The following is an 18,912-nucleotide window of genomic DNA, read 5'->3' on the forward strand; positions in this document are numbered from 1 at the left end:
GAATTTCCTGTATTTGTATTTCGATGGTAATTCATTTTCTAGGTTTATTCTACTCATTCTTCCTGAAAAGAGGTGAGGGAGGGGCGAGAGGGAGGAGAGCAGGAGGACAAAAAGGAGAGATGGGAAAGAAGGAAAAGAAACAGGCGAAAAAGAGAGTGTTTAAAAGATTTGGGAAGCAGGGGCACCTGGGTGGCTCAGCTGGTTGAGCATCTGACTCAGTTTCCACTCAGGTCATGATCTCATGGGTTGTGGGATCCAGCCCCACGGCTGGCTCCTCACTCAGCGGGGAGTCTACTTGAAAGATTCTCTCCTTCTGCCCCTCCCCACACTTTCTCTCTCTTTCTCTCTCTCAAAATAAATACATAAATCTTAAAAAAAAAAATTGTGAAGCTAACATTTAAGGCTCATTTCCCCCTCACAAAAGGGGAAAAAAACTCCTGGGCTTGAAGAAGAGCTATTTTAAGCAGACACTTAAGGAATACCAGCAATCCAAAAAGGCTTATATGTGTTTTGATTATAGCAAACACCATAAAACACTTAAACAAAAACTCTCAGAAATAAGACTCTTAAGTCACCATTATCAGCTTTGTCTTCAGAGTCTTTCCTGTCAAACACCAAGATAGTAGCTTTAGCTCCTCTTTGGTTACACATATAGAAATAAGGCTCAATTCGGACCAAGAGTAAGAAAGGGGATGTGACTATACTTAAACATTACCCCAAAAGGCACCCTAGTCATACTGCACAGCCCATAGGAGCAAAGTCCTAGCTCCCAAATTCTTTTCCTCAAAGTTATAAGAAGCTGAACTGGCTGAGATCTACAGAGTTGCATTCATTCAGAAGTCCAACAACAGGACACTCACTGTTCACGTGGTTTCTCCTGTTTGGTATGCTAAACAGCCCAAGAGTACTCTCTAAGTTCATACAGGGAAGCATCTTACATACATAATTTTGGATGAAAAACACATAATTCTTAAGAATCCAATTTATAAAACAGTGGTAGAAAGCCTTATCAAGGGGCGCCTGGGTGGCACAGCGGTTAAGCGTCTGCCTTCGGCTCAGGGCATGATCCCGGCGTTATGGGATCGAGCCCATACATCAGGCTCCTCCACTGCGAGCCTGCTTCTTCCTCCTCTCCCATTCCCCCTGCTTGTGTTCCCTCTCTCGCTGGCTGCCTCTATCTCTGTCGAATAAATAAATAAAATCTTTAAAAAAAAAAAAAAAGAAAGCCTTATCAAAAAAGAATTACATCTTGATCTTAATCTACTTTTATACAGACGGTTGTTCTTAATTTTCTAGACAGGGATGTCTGTGAAATTGCTGGGCTTACCTGACTGAACCTGGGAAACATGCATTTTCCTCTCTGTTTATTAATCCATGGCCCTAACTCTGCCCCTTGTTCTTCCTCTTTCTCCATTCGTGTAACAGGCATAATCAGTGTTGTGATAAAGCTTGCTAGTACTGGCTCCTGAGAGCTGACCTTGCCACAGCTCTTCCCAATTCCATATACAGTAACCTTAGTAGCTTGAAATTGGCCATTGTGAAAATATTTACACCACAGACATGGGCAAACACTACAAAAGTCAGAGCTTTTCCCCAGAGAGCCAGCTGTTAAATATTTATCACACAACTGACAATGAAGTATGGTATCCTTATTCACAGTGTGATGACAAGTTTCAGATATATTGTCGAAAACGTTTGACTCTGCTATTTCCTATATAGGTTGCAACTATTCTGACTTGGAAAATGATCACCGAAGTAGTTCACATGTTTATTTTATTTTGTTTATTACAAACTATTAAGACCATTGTAGAAAACCACTAATGAAGAACTTGATTCCCCATTATTTTTTAAAGCAATTAACTTTAAAATTGGGATTAGTCTCAGACTAGAATTTAATGTGAAGTGACATGTGTATTTATTCATGAAACGTCTGGCCCATCACAAACTCCATTTGCCTCTCAGTGTAATGGGGGATTTACTGAAGGTGTCATTAAAGATCCTCAAAATCCTCTGCCTTCAAGGGTTAGTTAGACCCGGCAAAAGTTTCAGAAGTTGTAGTATGGTTTTGAGTTTATTGGGTAATTTGCTTCTCCATCTTTGGTCAGCAAGGATAACAGAATGGAACAGGCCACAGCGGAATGATCCCACCTTTGTCCAGAACGACACAATACTCCTATGATCAGGATAAATCTGTCAAGAGAGCCTCCTGGAAGGAAGCGTGTACTTGCAAAACCACAAACCATGGACTCGAGTCTGTTCCTATTAGAGAATTCTCTCCCAGACATTATGTCATTTTATTTTTCTTTTAATGTTGTTTATGAACAGGTCTCTAACTATAGTACAGGAAATGTGTTGATTATACTTATCACAATGAAACTGTTTTCCAAACACTTAACCATTTTCCTGCCAATAAAATATCTTGGAAGATCTTGGGCAGATAAACAATTGATTCATTAAATTGTTTATATCTTCATGTATAAGGTTATTTTCTATTTCAAACATTCAAATCATAACTAAACTATTCTCTCCCTTGAGATTGAAGCAGTCATTTTATCTAGTTAAACATAAAAACAAAAATGTATCAATTTTTCAAACAAATGATTAAACTGTGTGAGGATACTTACAAGGTTTTGTTTTTTTTTTAAGCTGGAAAAGTATATGGTCAAATATTTCCTGAATATTAAAGGAATTAAAGTATAATGTATTTACATACAGTATAATAGCAATACAGAATCAATGGTTTCATCAATATAAAGGAAGAAATCTCAAAAAAAGTCAAAGAACTATAGAATTTAGAAACTGGATTAGAAATCATGTCTGATTTCCTAATGGAACAGATGAAGAAGCCAAACGGTAGGATTTGTTGGGTGCATACTTCTGGTAGGTGGCTGCATCCTCGGTATTAAATCAGGCATTCTGATTTCCAAGAGCATTTTCCTTGGCACCAGTCTTTCCAAGATATACACTAAACATTCCTACATGGCATTTGCAGTGTCACAGTTGTCCCCCACTTCTCCAAAGGAACTTTAGTACATTTCAAATAAATCAGTTTATTTAGTATCTTCATTCTTTTTTTAAAAAAGATTTAATTAATTAATTAATTTATTTATTTATTTTAAAAGAAAGCGCATACACACACGCGAGAAAGTGACAGAGCAGGGGGAGGAGCAGAGAGAGAGGGACAAGCAGACTCCACCCTGAGCATGGGGCCCGACTCAGGGCTCAATTCCACAGTCCTAAGATCATGACTTGAGCCAAAGCCAAGAGTCAAACAATTAACTGAGCCACCCAGGAGCCCCTGGTGTCTTTATTCTTTAAATTACACTTTATAATGAAGCATCTTTATAATACATATGTTGAAATATGAAATTAACTCTTCTAGGTTAGCCATGTTAATCCCATTTGCCAGGGGTAGGCATTGTATTTCTGGAGATATGTTTTGTTTTGTTTTCCATGCTACAGTATTTATCTTTCACAGTTGCCTTGCAAGAGCTAATAACTCCATTCACTTCTAGTGAACCAAGAACAGAAACACTGGTTTTAACAAGAATAAATACTTCTAGAGGGTGCCTGTCGACGTATCCTGAAGGCATGACAATAAAGCTTCTTATGGTTTGGTCACTGCCTCAGCCCGGAAGGTACTTCCACAACTTCGAATATCAACATTTCTGGAAAATTCTGAGAATTTTCTCCTGCTAGCATTTCTTCCCCCTATGCCTTCAGGGTTAGTTAGAGCTGGCAAAAGTTCCGGAAGGAAGGAGCTAGGAAGTCTGTACCATTGCACACATAGCTTTGCCTTCCCTACCTGGGGCCTATCAAAGAACTAGAAAGTAACTTCTTTTCACTGGGCAGCCCAAACAACCCCCCCGAGCTCAAACTGGAAAGGAGACAGGAAGGCATGTGTGTATAGGTTAAATCCCAAGCACCACTTCCAGTCACCTGCCCACAGCTTCTGCTCCTGGAGATATGATCTGAATCCAGTATAAGACAGTATGTTTCAGTAAGAATTAGGATTCACAGTTAGAGAAATTAAGCAAAAAAGGTAACTTAACATATCCAAACCACAGTCATAGTTAGAATCAGATCATTGCTTTCTTCCAATTAGATTGCTTTCCACTTAACTACACATCGATTTAATTTTTAGTAACACAGAGGAAAACCACAAGAGCAACCCAGTGGCTTTAATTACACACAGCAAAGATTTACTTGCAGATGCCTCTTCAGGAGCTCTAACAAAGCCTTCATGTGAAGGAAAGCCCCCATTGTAATGGAGATGTCACATTCTGAATTCAGTCCCCATGTAGGAAAACCCTACTACTTTCTAAGATGGAGGTTATTCTTTGGAGAGCTGATTACTTCCAGTCTTTGAACTCTACCCAAATCCCATATTCATCTCATATGTGTGGTTTTTTATTTGTGATGTTCACTTACTAGTTTTAGACTTTTAGAGTTGGAAAAGGTCTCAAAGATCCTACCTAATGCAAGGATTATTTGAGCATTGCAAATAGTCATGTAGTGTCTTCTTAAAAATCTTTATTGAGAGGAAATACATTGTCAAAAATCAGACAAAGGCCCTATCGCAATGGAACAAGAAGGATGTGTGTGTCACTTCTATAGTATACTTTTCCCAAATTTATAACACCAGTGTAATTATACGAAAACACCAGATAAATCCAAAATGGAGGATATTCTACAAAACACCTGACCACTACTTTTTTTAAATGTCAACATCACAAAAGACAAGGAAAGACTGAGAAACTATCACAGATTGGAGGAGATACAGTGATTAAATGCAATGTGGTATTGTGAGCTGGGTAATGGAACAAAAAAATACATTAGGATGAGCGACATCATCAAGATGTCATAGGCTGTTTTGACTTCACTCCCCCTCATGAGAAGAACAAGTAACAACTATTCAAGAACAAGACACCAGTGAGGGACTCCTAGAACATTGGAATGAGGCTGAAGTACCTCCTGCACCATAAAGACCCAAACAGACTGCATTAAAAGCATTAGAGAACTGGCTACATAGTGACTGCATTCTCCCTCCCCCAGGGCACCACACAGGGAGGTCTCCCCTGAGCCTCCAACTCCTCCAGTGGGAAAAGATAACTGGTAGGAAGGGGACAACCAACTCCCTTCCCCCAGCATGGTGGGTTGCTTCATGGAAGCTTCTACTCTGATTTCATACCACAGGTATTGCAAGGGAATCTAAGGAGCTCAACAACAGGGAATCTAACTATGATGAAGAAGGGAGTAAAGGTTTGCAACAAACAGCACATGCATCTTAGTAGACCAAATTCATACCTGCAGTACTCAAGTAGTAATCCAACCAGTGCCTTTGCTCATCTGCAAAACAAAGTCAGGGGCACAATCCAACCAGGGAACTCAGTAGGGTGAAGATCTGCCTCATTTGGATCCTCAAATGAGGTGTTCTTCCAGCCCTAGAGCCTGGTTTGCCCACGCCAAGGTAAGGAACTGAATCACAGGCTCACCTACTGTGGAAAGTATCTTCAGGCCCTGTCTGACAAGAAGGACTGGTGACAACTCCTGGAAGCAATGCAGCCCAGTGGTAATTGAGCTGAGAGACAGGTGGGCTGAAGTGACTGCCCCCAGATCAAAGCCTTGCAATGCGCAGGCAGGGGGATTAATTCATAGTCAAGGCTGAGGGTAGCTCTCAGCCCTTTTAACCTGACAGCCTGTTTAGGAAATTGGCAGTAAGTCTAGAATAACTTCTCCCCCTCCTACCAAGGCAAGAAAGCTAAGACACAGCCCCACCCACTGTGGAGAGTGTCTTTCCACACCATCTGACAAGAAGGGCTGGTGACAACTCCTGGAAGCTGTGCAGCCCAGTGGTACTCGAGCCAAGAGGTGCACAGGCAGAGCTGACAGTTTGCAGACCAAAGCCAGTGGCCCTGTTCAGTCAGGACACTTGTGGTACAGGTCAGCTTGAGTTAACATAACAAACAAAGAGTTTTACCAGCTTAGGAGATGCTTCTCCCACTGCCCCTGGGCAGGGAATCGAATTCATAGCCCCACTCATCACCGAATAAAGCCTTCAGCCTTTCTGATTAGGGAACCTAACCAGAGTACATGGGAAGCTACACAGCCCATTCAAAAGCCCTACATACCATACATACATGCATACATACATAATGGCACCTGAACAAAGAGTACAGCTCATGGGTTTCCCTCATCTTCAAAGCAAAATTAGTGGCTTCACCTGACCAAGAAATTCAGTGCACACTCTGGCCTGATTTGGATCCCCTAACAATAAGCTGTACAGGCCTTGAGTGCTGAACTGCTGACCTACCAAGGCAGGGAAGTTAATTCATAGGCCTGTGTACTACTGAATACAGTACCCAGTCCCAGCTAGTGAGCCTGATCAGAGAACTGCAGAGCCCATCCTACAGACTCACTTGGATTGGGAACCAAGCCGGCAGTCTTATCCAACTAACCTCAGCCAGTGGTACATCCCCCATCCCTAACCACAACCTTGAAGAGTTGCCTTGACCAAAAATAGACCATAATAGGAGGCCCCACCTGCCTAAAGACATTACCAGCAGACACAACCAGAAACCCAAACTGCGGAGACTGGTGAAGAACTGTCCCTGCCAAACCACATCTGCTAAAACTGGAAGAGGAGATCAATTATTCAAATGTACAGATGCCAATATAAGGATCATAAAAATCAGGTAAATATGACACCAACAAAGGAAACTAATAAAACTCCAAAAAAACAACCTTAAAGAAATGGAGATCTATGAACTGTCAGACAAAGAATTCAGAATAATCCCCTTAAGGAACTTTAGTGAACTACAAGAAATTACAGACAACCAAACAAAATTAAGAAAATAATGTGTGAACAAAATGAAAAGTTTGACAAGGAAACAGCAACCACAAAAAAAAAAAAAAAAAAAAAAAAAAAAGAAAAGAAACCAGAAATCCTAGACCTGAAAAAATACAATAACTGAACTGAAGGATTCAATAGAGTTTCAAAAGTGGACCTACCATGTAGAAGAAAACATCAGCAAACTGGAAGATAGGACAATGGAAATTACTCAATTAGAGGAGCAAAAAGAATAAAAAAGAGTGAAAAAGACCTATGGGAATTGTGGAGCACAATGAAAAGAAACAATATTCACATCATGGGAATTCCAGAAGGAGAAAAAAGAGAGAGAGAGAGAAAGAGAGAGAAAGGGACAAAAGTATATTTGAAGCAATAATGGCTGAATATTTCTTAAACCTAGGGAGAGGACTGGACATCCAGATCCATGAGGCCTAAAGGATCCCATATAGGTTGAATCCAAATAGGGCTACACTGGGACATATTATAATTAAATTGTCAAAAGTCAAAGACAAAAATAATAATAATAATAATAATAATAATAATAATAATAATAATAATTTTAAGAGCAGCAAGAAAAAAGAGAGTAGTCATGTACAAGGGGAAGCCTCATAAGATTACAGGCAGATTTCTCAACAGAAAATTTTCAGGCCAGGAGAGAATGGGATGACATATTCAAAACATTGAAAGAAAAGAACTCTTAACTAAGAATTCTATATCCAGCAAAGCTGTCCTTCACAAACAAAGGAGGGATTAAAAAAACTTTCCTGAACAAACAAAAGCTTAGGGAGTTCATTACCACCAGACTTGCCTTACATAAATGCTACAAGGAGTTTTGAGTGGAAGTAAACAAACACTAATTAACATCATAAAAATACAAAAAGGTAGTGTAAATCTCACCAGTAATGGTAAATATATAGTTGTAGATTCTGCAATGTGGTAATAGTGATGCAGAATTTACTTACAAATCTAGTTTAAAATTAAAAGAAAAAAATGTAGTATAAATAACCATAAGTACAATAACATATTAGTTATACAATATAAAAAATGTAAATTATAACAGCAATAACTTAAAATGTGAGGGGGAGAAGAAGTAAAAGTCTAAAGTTTGAAAATTATGTTGAAGTTATTATCAGTTTAAAGTAAGTTGTTGTAAGTGTAAGGTATTTTGGGTGAGTTTCACAGGAAGCACAAGGAAAAATCCTGTAGGAATTACACAAAAAAAACCATGATAAAGAAGTCAAAGCATACAAACACAAAAACACCAAAATATAAAAAAGGTAGAAGGAGAAGAAACCAGGAATGACGGATCTACAAAATAAGTAGTAAACAATTAGCAATAAGGCAATAGTAAGTTCTTACCTATCAAGAATTACTTTAAACATTAGGGGATTAAATTCTCTAATTAAAAGACATAGTATAGCTGAATGGCTTAAACACACACACACACACACACACACACACACACACACACACACAGATTCAACAATACATTGCCTACAACCTGCAAGAGACACAGTTTAGCCTTGAAGATACATATAGATTGGGAGTGAAGAGATGGAAAAAGACATTTCAACAAAATGGTAACCAAAAAAAAAAATCAGTGGTAGCTATACTTATAGCAGACAAAACAGATTTTAAACTAAAAATTGTAAAAAGAGACAAAGGTCATTATAAAATGAAAAAGTGTCAATACGTCAAGAAGTTATAACAACTGTAAATATTTATGCATCTAACATCAGGGCAAACACATAAAAATTAAACAACACTCTTCTGAATAACCAATGAATAAAAGAAGAAATTAAAGAGGAAATAAAAAAGTTTCTCGAGACAAACAAAAATGGAAACACAACATACCAGAACTTCTGGGTTGTAGTAGCAATTCTAAGAGGGAACTTCAAAGCAATAAACACCTACCTGAAGAAGCAAGAAAGATCACTAAAGATCACTATGATCACTAAAATAAATACACTAACTCTACACCCTAAGGAACTAGAACTAGAACTGGACAACCTAGAAGGAATGCAAAAATTCTTAGAAATATACAACTTACCAAGACTGAATCACGAAGAAATAGAAAGTCTGAATAGACCAATTACTAGTAAGGAGAATAAATCAGTAATCAAAAAATCTGCCATCAAAGAAAAGTCCAGGACCAGACAGCTTCACTGGTGAATTTTACCAAACAAAGAAGAATTAACACCAATCCTTATCAAACTCTTCCAAAAAATCAGAGAAGAGGGAATACTCCCAAACTCATTTACAAAGCCAGTATAATCCTGACACCAAAACCAGAAAAGAACACTACAAGGAAAGAAACTAGAGGCCAATATCACTGATGAATATGCAAAAATTCTCAATAAAATACTAGCAAACTAAATACAGCAGCACATTAAAGGGACCATGAAATGCATCCCTGAAATGCAAGGATGGTTCAAAATAAGCAAATCAATCAATGTGACACATCACATTAACAGAATGAAAGAAAAGAATCATGATCATCTCAGTAGATGCAGAAAAATCACTTGATAAAATTCAACATCCATTTAGGATAAAAAATCTTAACAAACTAGGCAGGAAAGGAATATATCTCAACATAATAAAGGCCATATATGACAAATCCATAGCAAACAAAAGATTTGTTATACTTGACAGTGAAAGGTTGAAAATAAAAGCAAACAAACAAAAAATCCAAATAACCCAATTAAAAAATGGGCAAGAGGGGCGCCTGGGTGGCACAGCGGTTAAGCGTCTGCCTTCAGCTCAGGACGTGATCCCAGCGTTCTGGGATCGAGCCCCATATCAGGCTCCTCCGCTATGAGCCTGCTTCTTCCTCTCCCACTCCCCCTGCTTGTGTTCCCTCTCTCGCTGGCTGTCTCTATCTCTGTTGAATAAATAAATAAAATCTTTAATAAAAAAAAAATGGGCAAGGGCTCTGGGAAACAAACTGAGGGCTTCAGAGGGGAGGGGGTGGGGGATTGGGATAGGCTGGTGATGGGTATTAAGGAGGGCACATATTGCATGGTGCACTGAGTGTTATATGCAAATAATGAATCATGGAACATTGCATCAAAAACTGGGGATGTACTGTATGGTGACTAATATAACAAAAAATATTATTTAAAAAAATAAAAAATAAATTATTCTTGGGGCAAAAAAAAATAAATAAAAAATAAAATAAAAAATGGGCAAGGGACCTGAATAGACATTTTTCCAAAGGAGATCTACAAAAGGCCAATAGGTACATGAAAAGGTGCTCAACATCATTACTCATTAGAGAGATGTAAATTAAAATTGCAATGACATATCACCTCACACCTTTCAGAATGGCCATGATAAGGAAAGACAAGAGATAATAAATGCTGGAGTGGATGTGGAGAAAACGTAGCCCTTTTGCACATCTGGTGGGATTGTGAATTGGTACAGCTACTATGCAAATGGTATGGAGGAACTTCAAAAAAAACAGAATTGCCATATGACCCAGAAATTCCACTTCTGGGAATATAGCCAAAGGAAATGAAAACACTAACTCAAAAGGTATCTGTACCCCCATGCTCATAGCAGCATTATTTTCAATAGCCAAGATACAGAAACAACCTAAGTGTCCATCAATGGTTGAATAAATAAGTTGGGGTAATTATGGAATATTATTTAGCCTTAAAAAATAACAAGGAAATGCTCATTTTGACAGCATGGGTGAAACATGAAGGTAATTGGTTAAGTGAAATAAGTTAGACAGGAAGGCAAATTCTGTATGAGCTCACTTATACGCAGATCTAAACTAAACACACACACCAACTCATAGAAAAAGAGATACAGGAAAGTTAAGAGTGTAAACCTTATAAGATCTCATCACAAGGAAAAATGTTTTTCCTTCTTTCTTTTTTTATTCTTTACTTTTTATTACACCTATACGAGAAGATGGATGTTTGCTGAACCTATTGTGATAATCATATCACAATATATGTAAATCAAGCCGTTATGCCGTATGCCTTAAACTTATATAATGATGTATTTTAACATTTCTCAACAAAATTGAGAAAAAAATACATTAATGGGAAACCTGGGGAAATTCAAACGTTAATTTCTTAGTTTTGATGAATATACCATGGTTATACACAATCTTTATATTAGGTATTACATTACATAAGATGTTAACATTAGAGGAAGCTAGGTGAAGGGTATATAGGAGGACTGTACTGGCTTTGCAAAACTTCTCAAAGAATGAAATTATGTTAGAATAAGTTAAGTAAAAATTATCCTACAAAGATATTATCTCCATTTTATGGTGAAGAAACTGATTGACTAATGTGAGAGTTAAAGAGTGAATTTTTAACCTCAGCCTGTCCCTTACCTTTTTTGTATCTTAGTCATCAACATTTTGTTGAGAGGCTATATAAGAATGAGTGTGCAGAGTCTTGTTTTGACCTCTTTGACCAGTTTCTGCCACCTACAAACTTAGGCAAATTTCCTGGGATATAAAATGTTAGGGTGATTGGCACAACATGTGAGCTCAATAACTGTTAACCACCTACTGCATACCCACTCAAGGCACAGAAGCTGACTTAGCTAATATCCAAGCAGGCACTTAAACAGCAGTTCCCAAACCTGGCTAAGCATCAAAATCAGCTGCAGAACTTTTGAAAAATATAAATTCCCAGGCCCCATTGCATTTTTATAAATCTCCCCAGATGATTCTAACGTGCGGCCAAATTTGGAAGCCCCTGCTCTTTAGTATTTAGAGACTCACCAAAGGAAGTTCTTCACAGAGTGTTCCTTAAAAGTCAGGAATTTCAGTCTAAAGCTTCTAAATAAAGAACCGATAAATCCTTTATAATAGGTAACATTATACATAGTTCTACCTTCCCTGAGGGAGCACTGGAAAGGGGGCATTTGTATGTTATTTAAGGAAAGGTGTAACTGCAGGAACTTAATCTCCTAGCCAATCCTAAGTGCATACTGATGTATTCTCGTTGTAATCACTTTGTATTTAATCCTCTCGCTTTCATTTTTCAGTTTACCAGAGCCAGGACCATGTCCTTTCATTTAGCTTGAACTTGCTCATTCAATTACTTAGCTGTCATTTTTCAGAAAATAGTCGTGACAAATTTGGGCCCAGGTAGGAAAACCTGCCCGGACACAGGACAGTAAGAAAGCACTGAATGTGAAGAGAAGGAATAAAGACAGAACACTGAATAACGATTTAACATTTTCAGCTGGGGGTCAGGCCTATTGGTTAATGAAGACAATATATATTTAAAATATTCCCAAATATGTGTGTGTGTGCACACACACACGTGTACCATTTGTATGTATAGACACACATCCTTATACATATGTACATATTATGTAAATATATATATGTATATAAAAACCTAGACAGAACCAAATAAATGGTTTTCTAATTTTGAGAGTCCAGGGAAGGATAGCAAGATAGAAAATATAAAGGAACCTATTAGAGGACAAAAAGAGAGCAGCATGGTGGTTCAATAAGATTGGGGTCAGGGGATGGGATTGATAAAGCCACGATGAGCAACAGAAGTGAAGCACTGAACAAGAATAGAGCAAAGAGCAGGCGAGTTACCCTGCCACATTGTCAGCTACTGAGTCACACCAACACAACCTTAGACCTACTCACTTGACTGGAACTGGCTTCTGCGTGAAAATACAGATGTTTGTAGGGAGTTCATCATGCCTTTATTTTATAATGTACCTTCAAATTCCCATATTCATGCTAAATGCTACTTTAGAACAGAGTTCTATTTTGTTATTTTATTTTCATGTTACAAAGAGGTCTTTGTGAATTGTGATTAAAAACAACATTGCATGTTGTAACTTTTAAGCATCTATAGGAGCTTTGCAATCTCTGGCCTAATTTCTTTTCTTTCTGGGTGCCCCTAAAAAGCTGCTCTGAGAAGACAGTTTATTCAAAATCAATGGGCAATCCATGTGTGGATTAGCTCCAGGGGTTTCATACAAAGATAAGGCAGTGGCTTATTAATGAGCAAAGGTCAGGCTGGAGTTAGAGAATGGTTTCCCATTGCTTGGACCCCTGCCTTCTCTCATCACATCATAAAAGCTTCTAAAATGTAGGTACTCCCATTAATTAACTTTTAAAGAGACTTGGAGTTTATTTATAGATGTGGTAATTTTTTTCCAAAATTAACTTGTACTCATTGTAATTTTTAAAAGTGTGACATTAAAATGTCTTCATAGCAAGCAATAATTGTAGACTTCTAGAAATCTTTCCTAAGAAAATGATAGGAAATGCTAAGATTTACGTAAAAGCAACTTAATCATAGCATTATTTATATCAAAAATCTATAAATAACCTAATTATTTCTTAAAGGGAATGACTACATATAACAGGATATAGTCATATAGTGATGTTTTAGGTGACTATGTTTAGGAAGAACTTATTAACATGGGAAATCCTTGTGATAATATATTTGTGGAAAAAAGCAGATATTACATCACTTCTGAAGTATGATTTAAATTAAATATAAATGAGCATGTGTATAAGCAGCAAAGGGTAATGGTTAAGTCTTCAGACTCTTGGGTAAGACTGCTTAAATTTGAATTCAAATACTCTACCACTTTACTCTGTGTACTCTTGGGCAAGTTACTTAACCTCTCCATATTTTAGTCCCCTGTAATATGGGAACAGTAATATCACCTACCCTATAATATGCTTCTGAGGATCAAATAAGGAAACTTACATAAAGTACCTAGAATATATAAAGCACTACTCTATGTGCTTACATTAATTTCTTCATTCGATAAATTCAAGAAACAAACTATGGCTTTATTGGTTCATAATTCTCAATAAATGTTGTTATAACTACTGGCATTGTTAGTATTATTATATTGTGATAATGATTAACTTTTTTTTTAATCTAGGAGAAAAGAAGACCCAAATGTTTACAGTGGTTACTTCTATACAGTAGGTTTAATATGGGACTATTAGTTTCTATTCATATTTTTCTGTTTTTTATAAATTTAGGACAAGATGCATGTAAGTCTTTTTAAATCAAAGAAAAATAAAATCACCTGATATAAACATAAAAAAATATATTGCTGTGACAATTTTCAGACCTTGAAATGCCAAAGTGTATGCACTATAACGATCCTCACTGCAAATAAGGATTACATGTCAGAACTTCTAACACACTAGTGTTATTTCTAAGCTACAGACTTCAGCTTCTTAGAGTGAGAAGGGTTTCCCCAATTGCTGAGCTATAATTTAAGCCTGTTCCTGCCCACTTAATTGTTAAAGTTAGACCAACCTATTCCTAATTGATACACTTTATTTATGTCTTCTCTTTGAAGGAATACCCTTAAATACAACACAGTCAACAATGGGTATTGGTTTGTTTTGCTTAGTTGTGCTCAATCTCTAGCTTCAAAAAATATCATTAAAATGAAAGACAAAGGTCTGAGGAATAGAAAAGAACTTCCAATTCTGAAACAAAATGACATCAACCCAAACTAAGGAAGATTATTACTCCAGGAAAGCACTGAAAAACTATCATGGGATTTAGATACCAATAGTGACACATCTTAATTTGTTTTACACACTGCTACCCCCAAGAGTGTAAATACGATTTGGTAAGACCTATAAGCTTTCCAAGTCTGATTTATTTGTCCCTTCAGTCCAACCACCTAACACTCTCTGAAAGGCTCGCATTTCCACCCTGGGAATCCCATGTCATGTTTAATTCAATCGACACATGCAGACCCTCCTCCTCTACGAAAATCTTAAAGGCTCAATTTTCAAAAGAATCTTTTCATATGTTTTATATTTAAATCTATAAAACTGGAACCAACCAAATTCTGGGACAAATAACATACCAGTTCTAAGATACATTTGTTTATTTTCATTTTTCTTTTCTTTTTTTTTTTTTAAGATTTTACTTTTTTAAGCAATCTCTACACTCAACATGGGGTTCAAACTTACAACTCTGAGATCAAGAGTCACATGCTCTACCAAAACTGAGTCAGCCAGGCACCCCTCGTTTTTATTTACATATTACTCAGGACATAGTACATTGTACCATGCAAGTGTTAAAGCTGAAGAAGTCCTCCAAATCAGCTCTCCCAACAAAGGGGATAATTGGAAAATAGACCACTCACAGCTGGTTTATAAGATCACCGGTAAGGCTGGAAGAAATAGCATCTCATTTATTTGGCAGCCAGCTCCATTCACATACATAGGTCACAGAACTTTCAAACAGACCGAATTTAGGTCATCCAGGGTCATAAGAGGATGCACCTACTGTTGGAGGCCACCTACAATAATGTATAGATATACTTTTAGAGGAAAAAGGTAAAAGAACAAAAGTGCATCCACATATTTCATGTAAATCCCTAACTGTATGCCACAGCATAAAGGACTAGAATTCAGGGCAGGAAGTCTCATTCATTGCTCCTGTTGTGTTATCAACCAGCTCTAGGACCCCGAACAAGTTACCTCATCCCTCCAGATATCTTAAGTTTTTCTTCATTCTGAAAATGAAGGTTTGGGGCAAGAGATGGAAAATATGTCATATATGCTTAAAATACATGTAAGTGAAATTGATTTTTTTCTCTATTGCTGCCTCACGAATTTTCACTAAATTTGGAGGACATTTTGGGGTGATCTGACTTAAGATATAGGCGCCACAGAATATTCACATTGAAGGCCTAGTGGCATCTCAAATGTAAGAGAGTCTCCACTGCCAAAGGATTGAGAGGAAATAGACTGTGATTTCAAAGTCAAAAGGACTTGACTTTGAAAGTCAAAAAGACAATCCAAATATCAGGAGCTGATTATTAATAGAGCTACTTCTTACTTGGGTAATTCCAATAGCTAGCTCAAGGGTGAAGAGTGGTAAGAACTTATTAGTTTGAAGATTGCTAATTATTTTTCTGGAACAATGCCAGTCTAGTTGTAACACAGATTTAAGTTGGCACAGAGAGAGAGGGAGAGAACTATTGTTTTAACATGTGTTTGCAAAGCACTTCAGGGTGGTCTCCTCAGAGCATTAAGTATCACTATTCTTTCCATGGCAACTCCATTCCCACTCCATCCCAACACCGTCTCTAGAGAACCTACTTTATCCATTAGCTCCATATTAAAGTACTTTCAACCATTCTTTCTTCTCCAACTCCTTTGCAACATCCTGAAAACATGCCATGCCTCTCTTCCTCAGTCTAAAAGACTCAACACCTTATAACTACCAACATTCTTAAGAAAGTAGTCTGTCTTTGCTGTTACTACTCTCTCACTCCCACTCACTACTCAACCCAACACAGCTGGACTTTTGATCTTATACCCTGACCAAAGTACCAATGACTCTTTCCATAGCCAAATCAATGATCACCTCTTAGTCCTTGTCCTGGCCCTTTTGGCAGCATTTGATGCTGTTTGACCTACTCTTTCCAGAATATTGTACCCACTACCATGATTTTCACCACCATCTCCACATTGGTCTTTATTGCTGGCCCTGACCTCACTCATCACATCTATTTGCTGACTGGCTACTTCTCCCTGGATGGACCATGGACATTTGAGACTCAAAATCTAGATCCATGAATTTTTGCTAAATCTGTTCAGCCTCTTTATCCCATTCATCAGTTGTGACACCACCCTTCACTCAATCTCTCAGACCAGTAGGTACCTTGAAGTTATCCTCATTTCTTCTTCATCCCCTTTCTAACACAGTTTTACACTTAAATCATTTTTACTTTCCATGTCGACCTCCATTCTCAATGTTCTCAGTAACTCACAGAAGAAACAGAGGACCAGCCTTTGAAATGGACTCCATGCCCTGTCTCACCTGCTTAAATCCACTGCACACACCCAAGTCTCTCAAGATTCTGTCATTGGCAGGACAGAATTTTCTCCCTGGAATCTTTTTCCTGGATAATTTCACACTCTCAGAATTGCAGTCGCTATGCATCAGCAGGTAGCTCTCCTATGATAATCGCTACCCCTAACTTCTGTTCCAAACATCAGCATAAAATTACCAGATGTCTGATGGATATTCAGCATATAACAAACCTAATGACAAAAACTTAACAGATTTTTTTCTCCAAAAATCTCTATCTCCTTCTCCTGCATTCAAAATTTGTGTTAACTGCAACATCCAACAGTATCTGAACTGAACTCAATTACCTTCCTCCCAAACCTCCTCCTCCTCTTGTTTTGGAGAATGCATTTGACTCTTCAGAAAAACTAGGAATCATCTTCAGCTCCTCCTTTTTGATCATCAACCACGTCCACAGGTCAAGAAATCCTGTGTATTACAAGCCTTAAATGTCTCTTTCAAACATATTCTTGTTTTTCTGTTTTGGTTTTCTATTTATTCATTCTTTTCTATTATAAAAATAATTGAACTACATTATTTAAAATTTAAATTAGAGGGAGAAAAAATCTTCACAACTTGACAAAACCGTTTGTTAGCATTTGATATATTTTTGTGTGTTTTAAAGAGTGCCTTCTAAAATATACCCTTAATTATAACATATATGCAACTTATACTCTGCATATGCTAATTATTATTTTCGTCACTTTTCTTTCTGATGCTACATAGACTTTTTGTTATCATCTTAAATGGCTGCAATCATTAACTTAGTGCCTAGTCCCTCATTTATTTCACAGCTTCCCTTAAATGAATTCTTTTAGCCAAGAGATAGAACATTTAAAGAATGTTTCCTTCAGCTTATCTAAATTATTACAGATAATGTTTCTTACCAGAGCTTTCGTAGCGTATTTACCGTTGTCACCCAGAGGACACAGATATTCTACTCGATCCTCAAATCAAACTGACCAAGAATGTTAGCATCAAATGAATACTTAATCCTGGTGTCATAGTAAGATCTCCTACGCTGGGAGTCATGTAGTCTTCTCTTACCCCTGAACCACAGTGAGAGATTGAAAATATAGGCTATGGAATCAGAGCCTAAGGTCCAAACCTAGATAATTCATTCACTTAGCTTGTTATTTTGATCCAATTTGTTTAGCTTCCTTTGGCCTCGGTTTCCTCCTCATAATATGGTGGTAACAAAGTAATTACTATATACTATTGTCAGGAAGGTCAAGAGATGATATGAGAGATATACAATTCTTAGTCAAGTTTCTAGTATATCACAAGCACTAAAAAGTATTGGCCATTGGAATCATTTCTCAATCTCGTGAAGTTTGGACTCTGTCATTTATGTTCTTATTGCTGTGGAGTTAATGAGCCTGCGCCTATCAATCATTTTTCACTTTATTTACTCACACACTCGGGTTTTCCTGCCTGTCATATTCCTTCATCCTTCATCACTGAGAGACGGTAAACAGTCTGAGTGAACAAGGATTTCAATTCAATCCTCATTTCACCATTACTTGTGTCACCCATCAGAGAGAGCTGTGGGCACTGTAACCGTCTGATCCACTTTCATGAGAATGCATATCCTACCAAACCAACGCTGAGATTTGCTCCTCTCTATATAACTCTCAAAAAGCAAAACATGCATTCAGATCATTTGTTTGAAGAAGTCATCTTACTAAACTGAATTTCTTTTTAATTGCTACCATTGAATGTATCCATGCTTTTCATCTATGTAAACATCACATTGGTCATCACCTATTTTCTCCTAGTTTTGAAGGAAGTTGTGAGGTACTGTTGTGGAGTTTTTCTAATGACTGTATTCCTTGGCAAAAATGTCTCTGTTATTCCATGTGTATCTATTTGATCTTTTCCTTTTCTCATTATCTACTTATGTTGACATAGGAAAACCTAGGTAAGTAGACCAAGTGAATGAAAACAAATTATACTTAGAAATGATCAGCCTACCACTACCTTCCATGCCTCCTCCAAAATTGCAAAGACTAGCTACATCTTCAAGAAAATCTAACTTTTCCTCTTATGTAAAACATCCCAAAACCACCTGCAAATTGGTACTATATACACGTTAGCTTGGTGATTAGTAACTTAACTACTAAAATATTATAACTATGATAAATAACAGATCACCTACTTGATCAGTTTGAAAAATTAGTAGACAGATTTTTCAGGTTTTTCATAAAGAAGCAAAGT

The 18,912-nt window shown here is 37.3% G+C and overlaps 1 protein-coding gene across 4 annotated transcripts in view; it reads right to left on the bottom strand.

Moving 5' to 3' along the window:
• SLC16A7 (solute carrier family 16 member 7) overlaps positions 1–18,912 on the bottom strand; it is a 724,207-nt gene that overhangs the window by 686,997 nt on the left and 18,298 nt on the right. The window lies entirely within an intron of this gene.

This window comes from Ursus arctos, unplaced genomic scaffold (assembly GCF_023065955.2).
Source record: "Ursus arctos isolate Adak ecotype North America unplaced genomic scaffold, UrsArc2.0 scaffold_21, whole genome shotgun sequence".
In the NCBI taxonomy this organism is placed as follows: Eukaryota; Metazoa; Chordata; class Mammalia; order Carnivora; family Ursidae; genus Ursus; species Ursus arctos.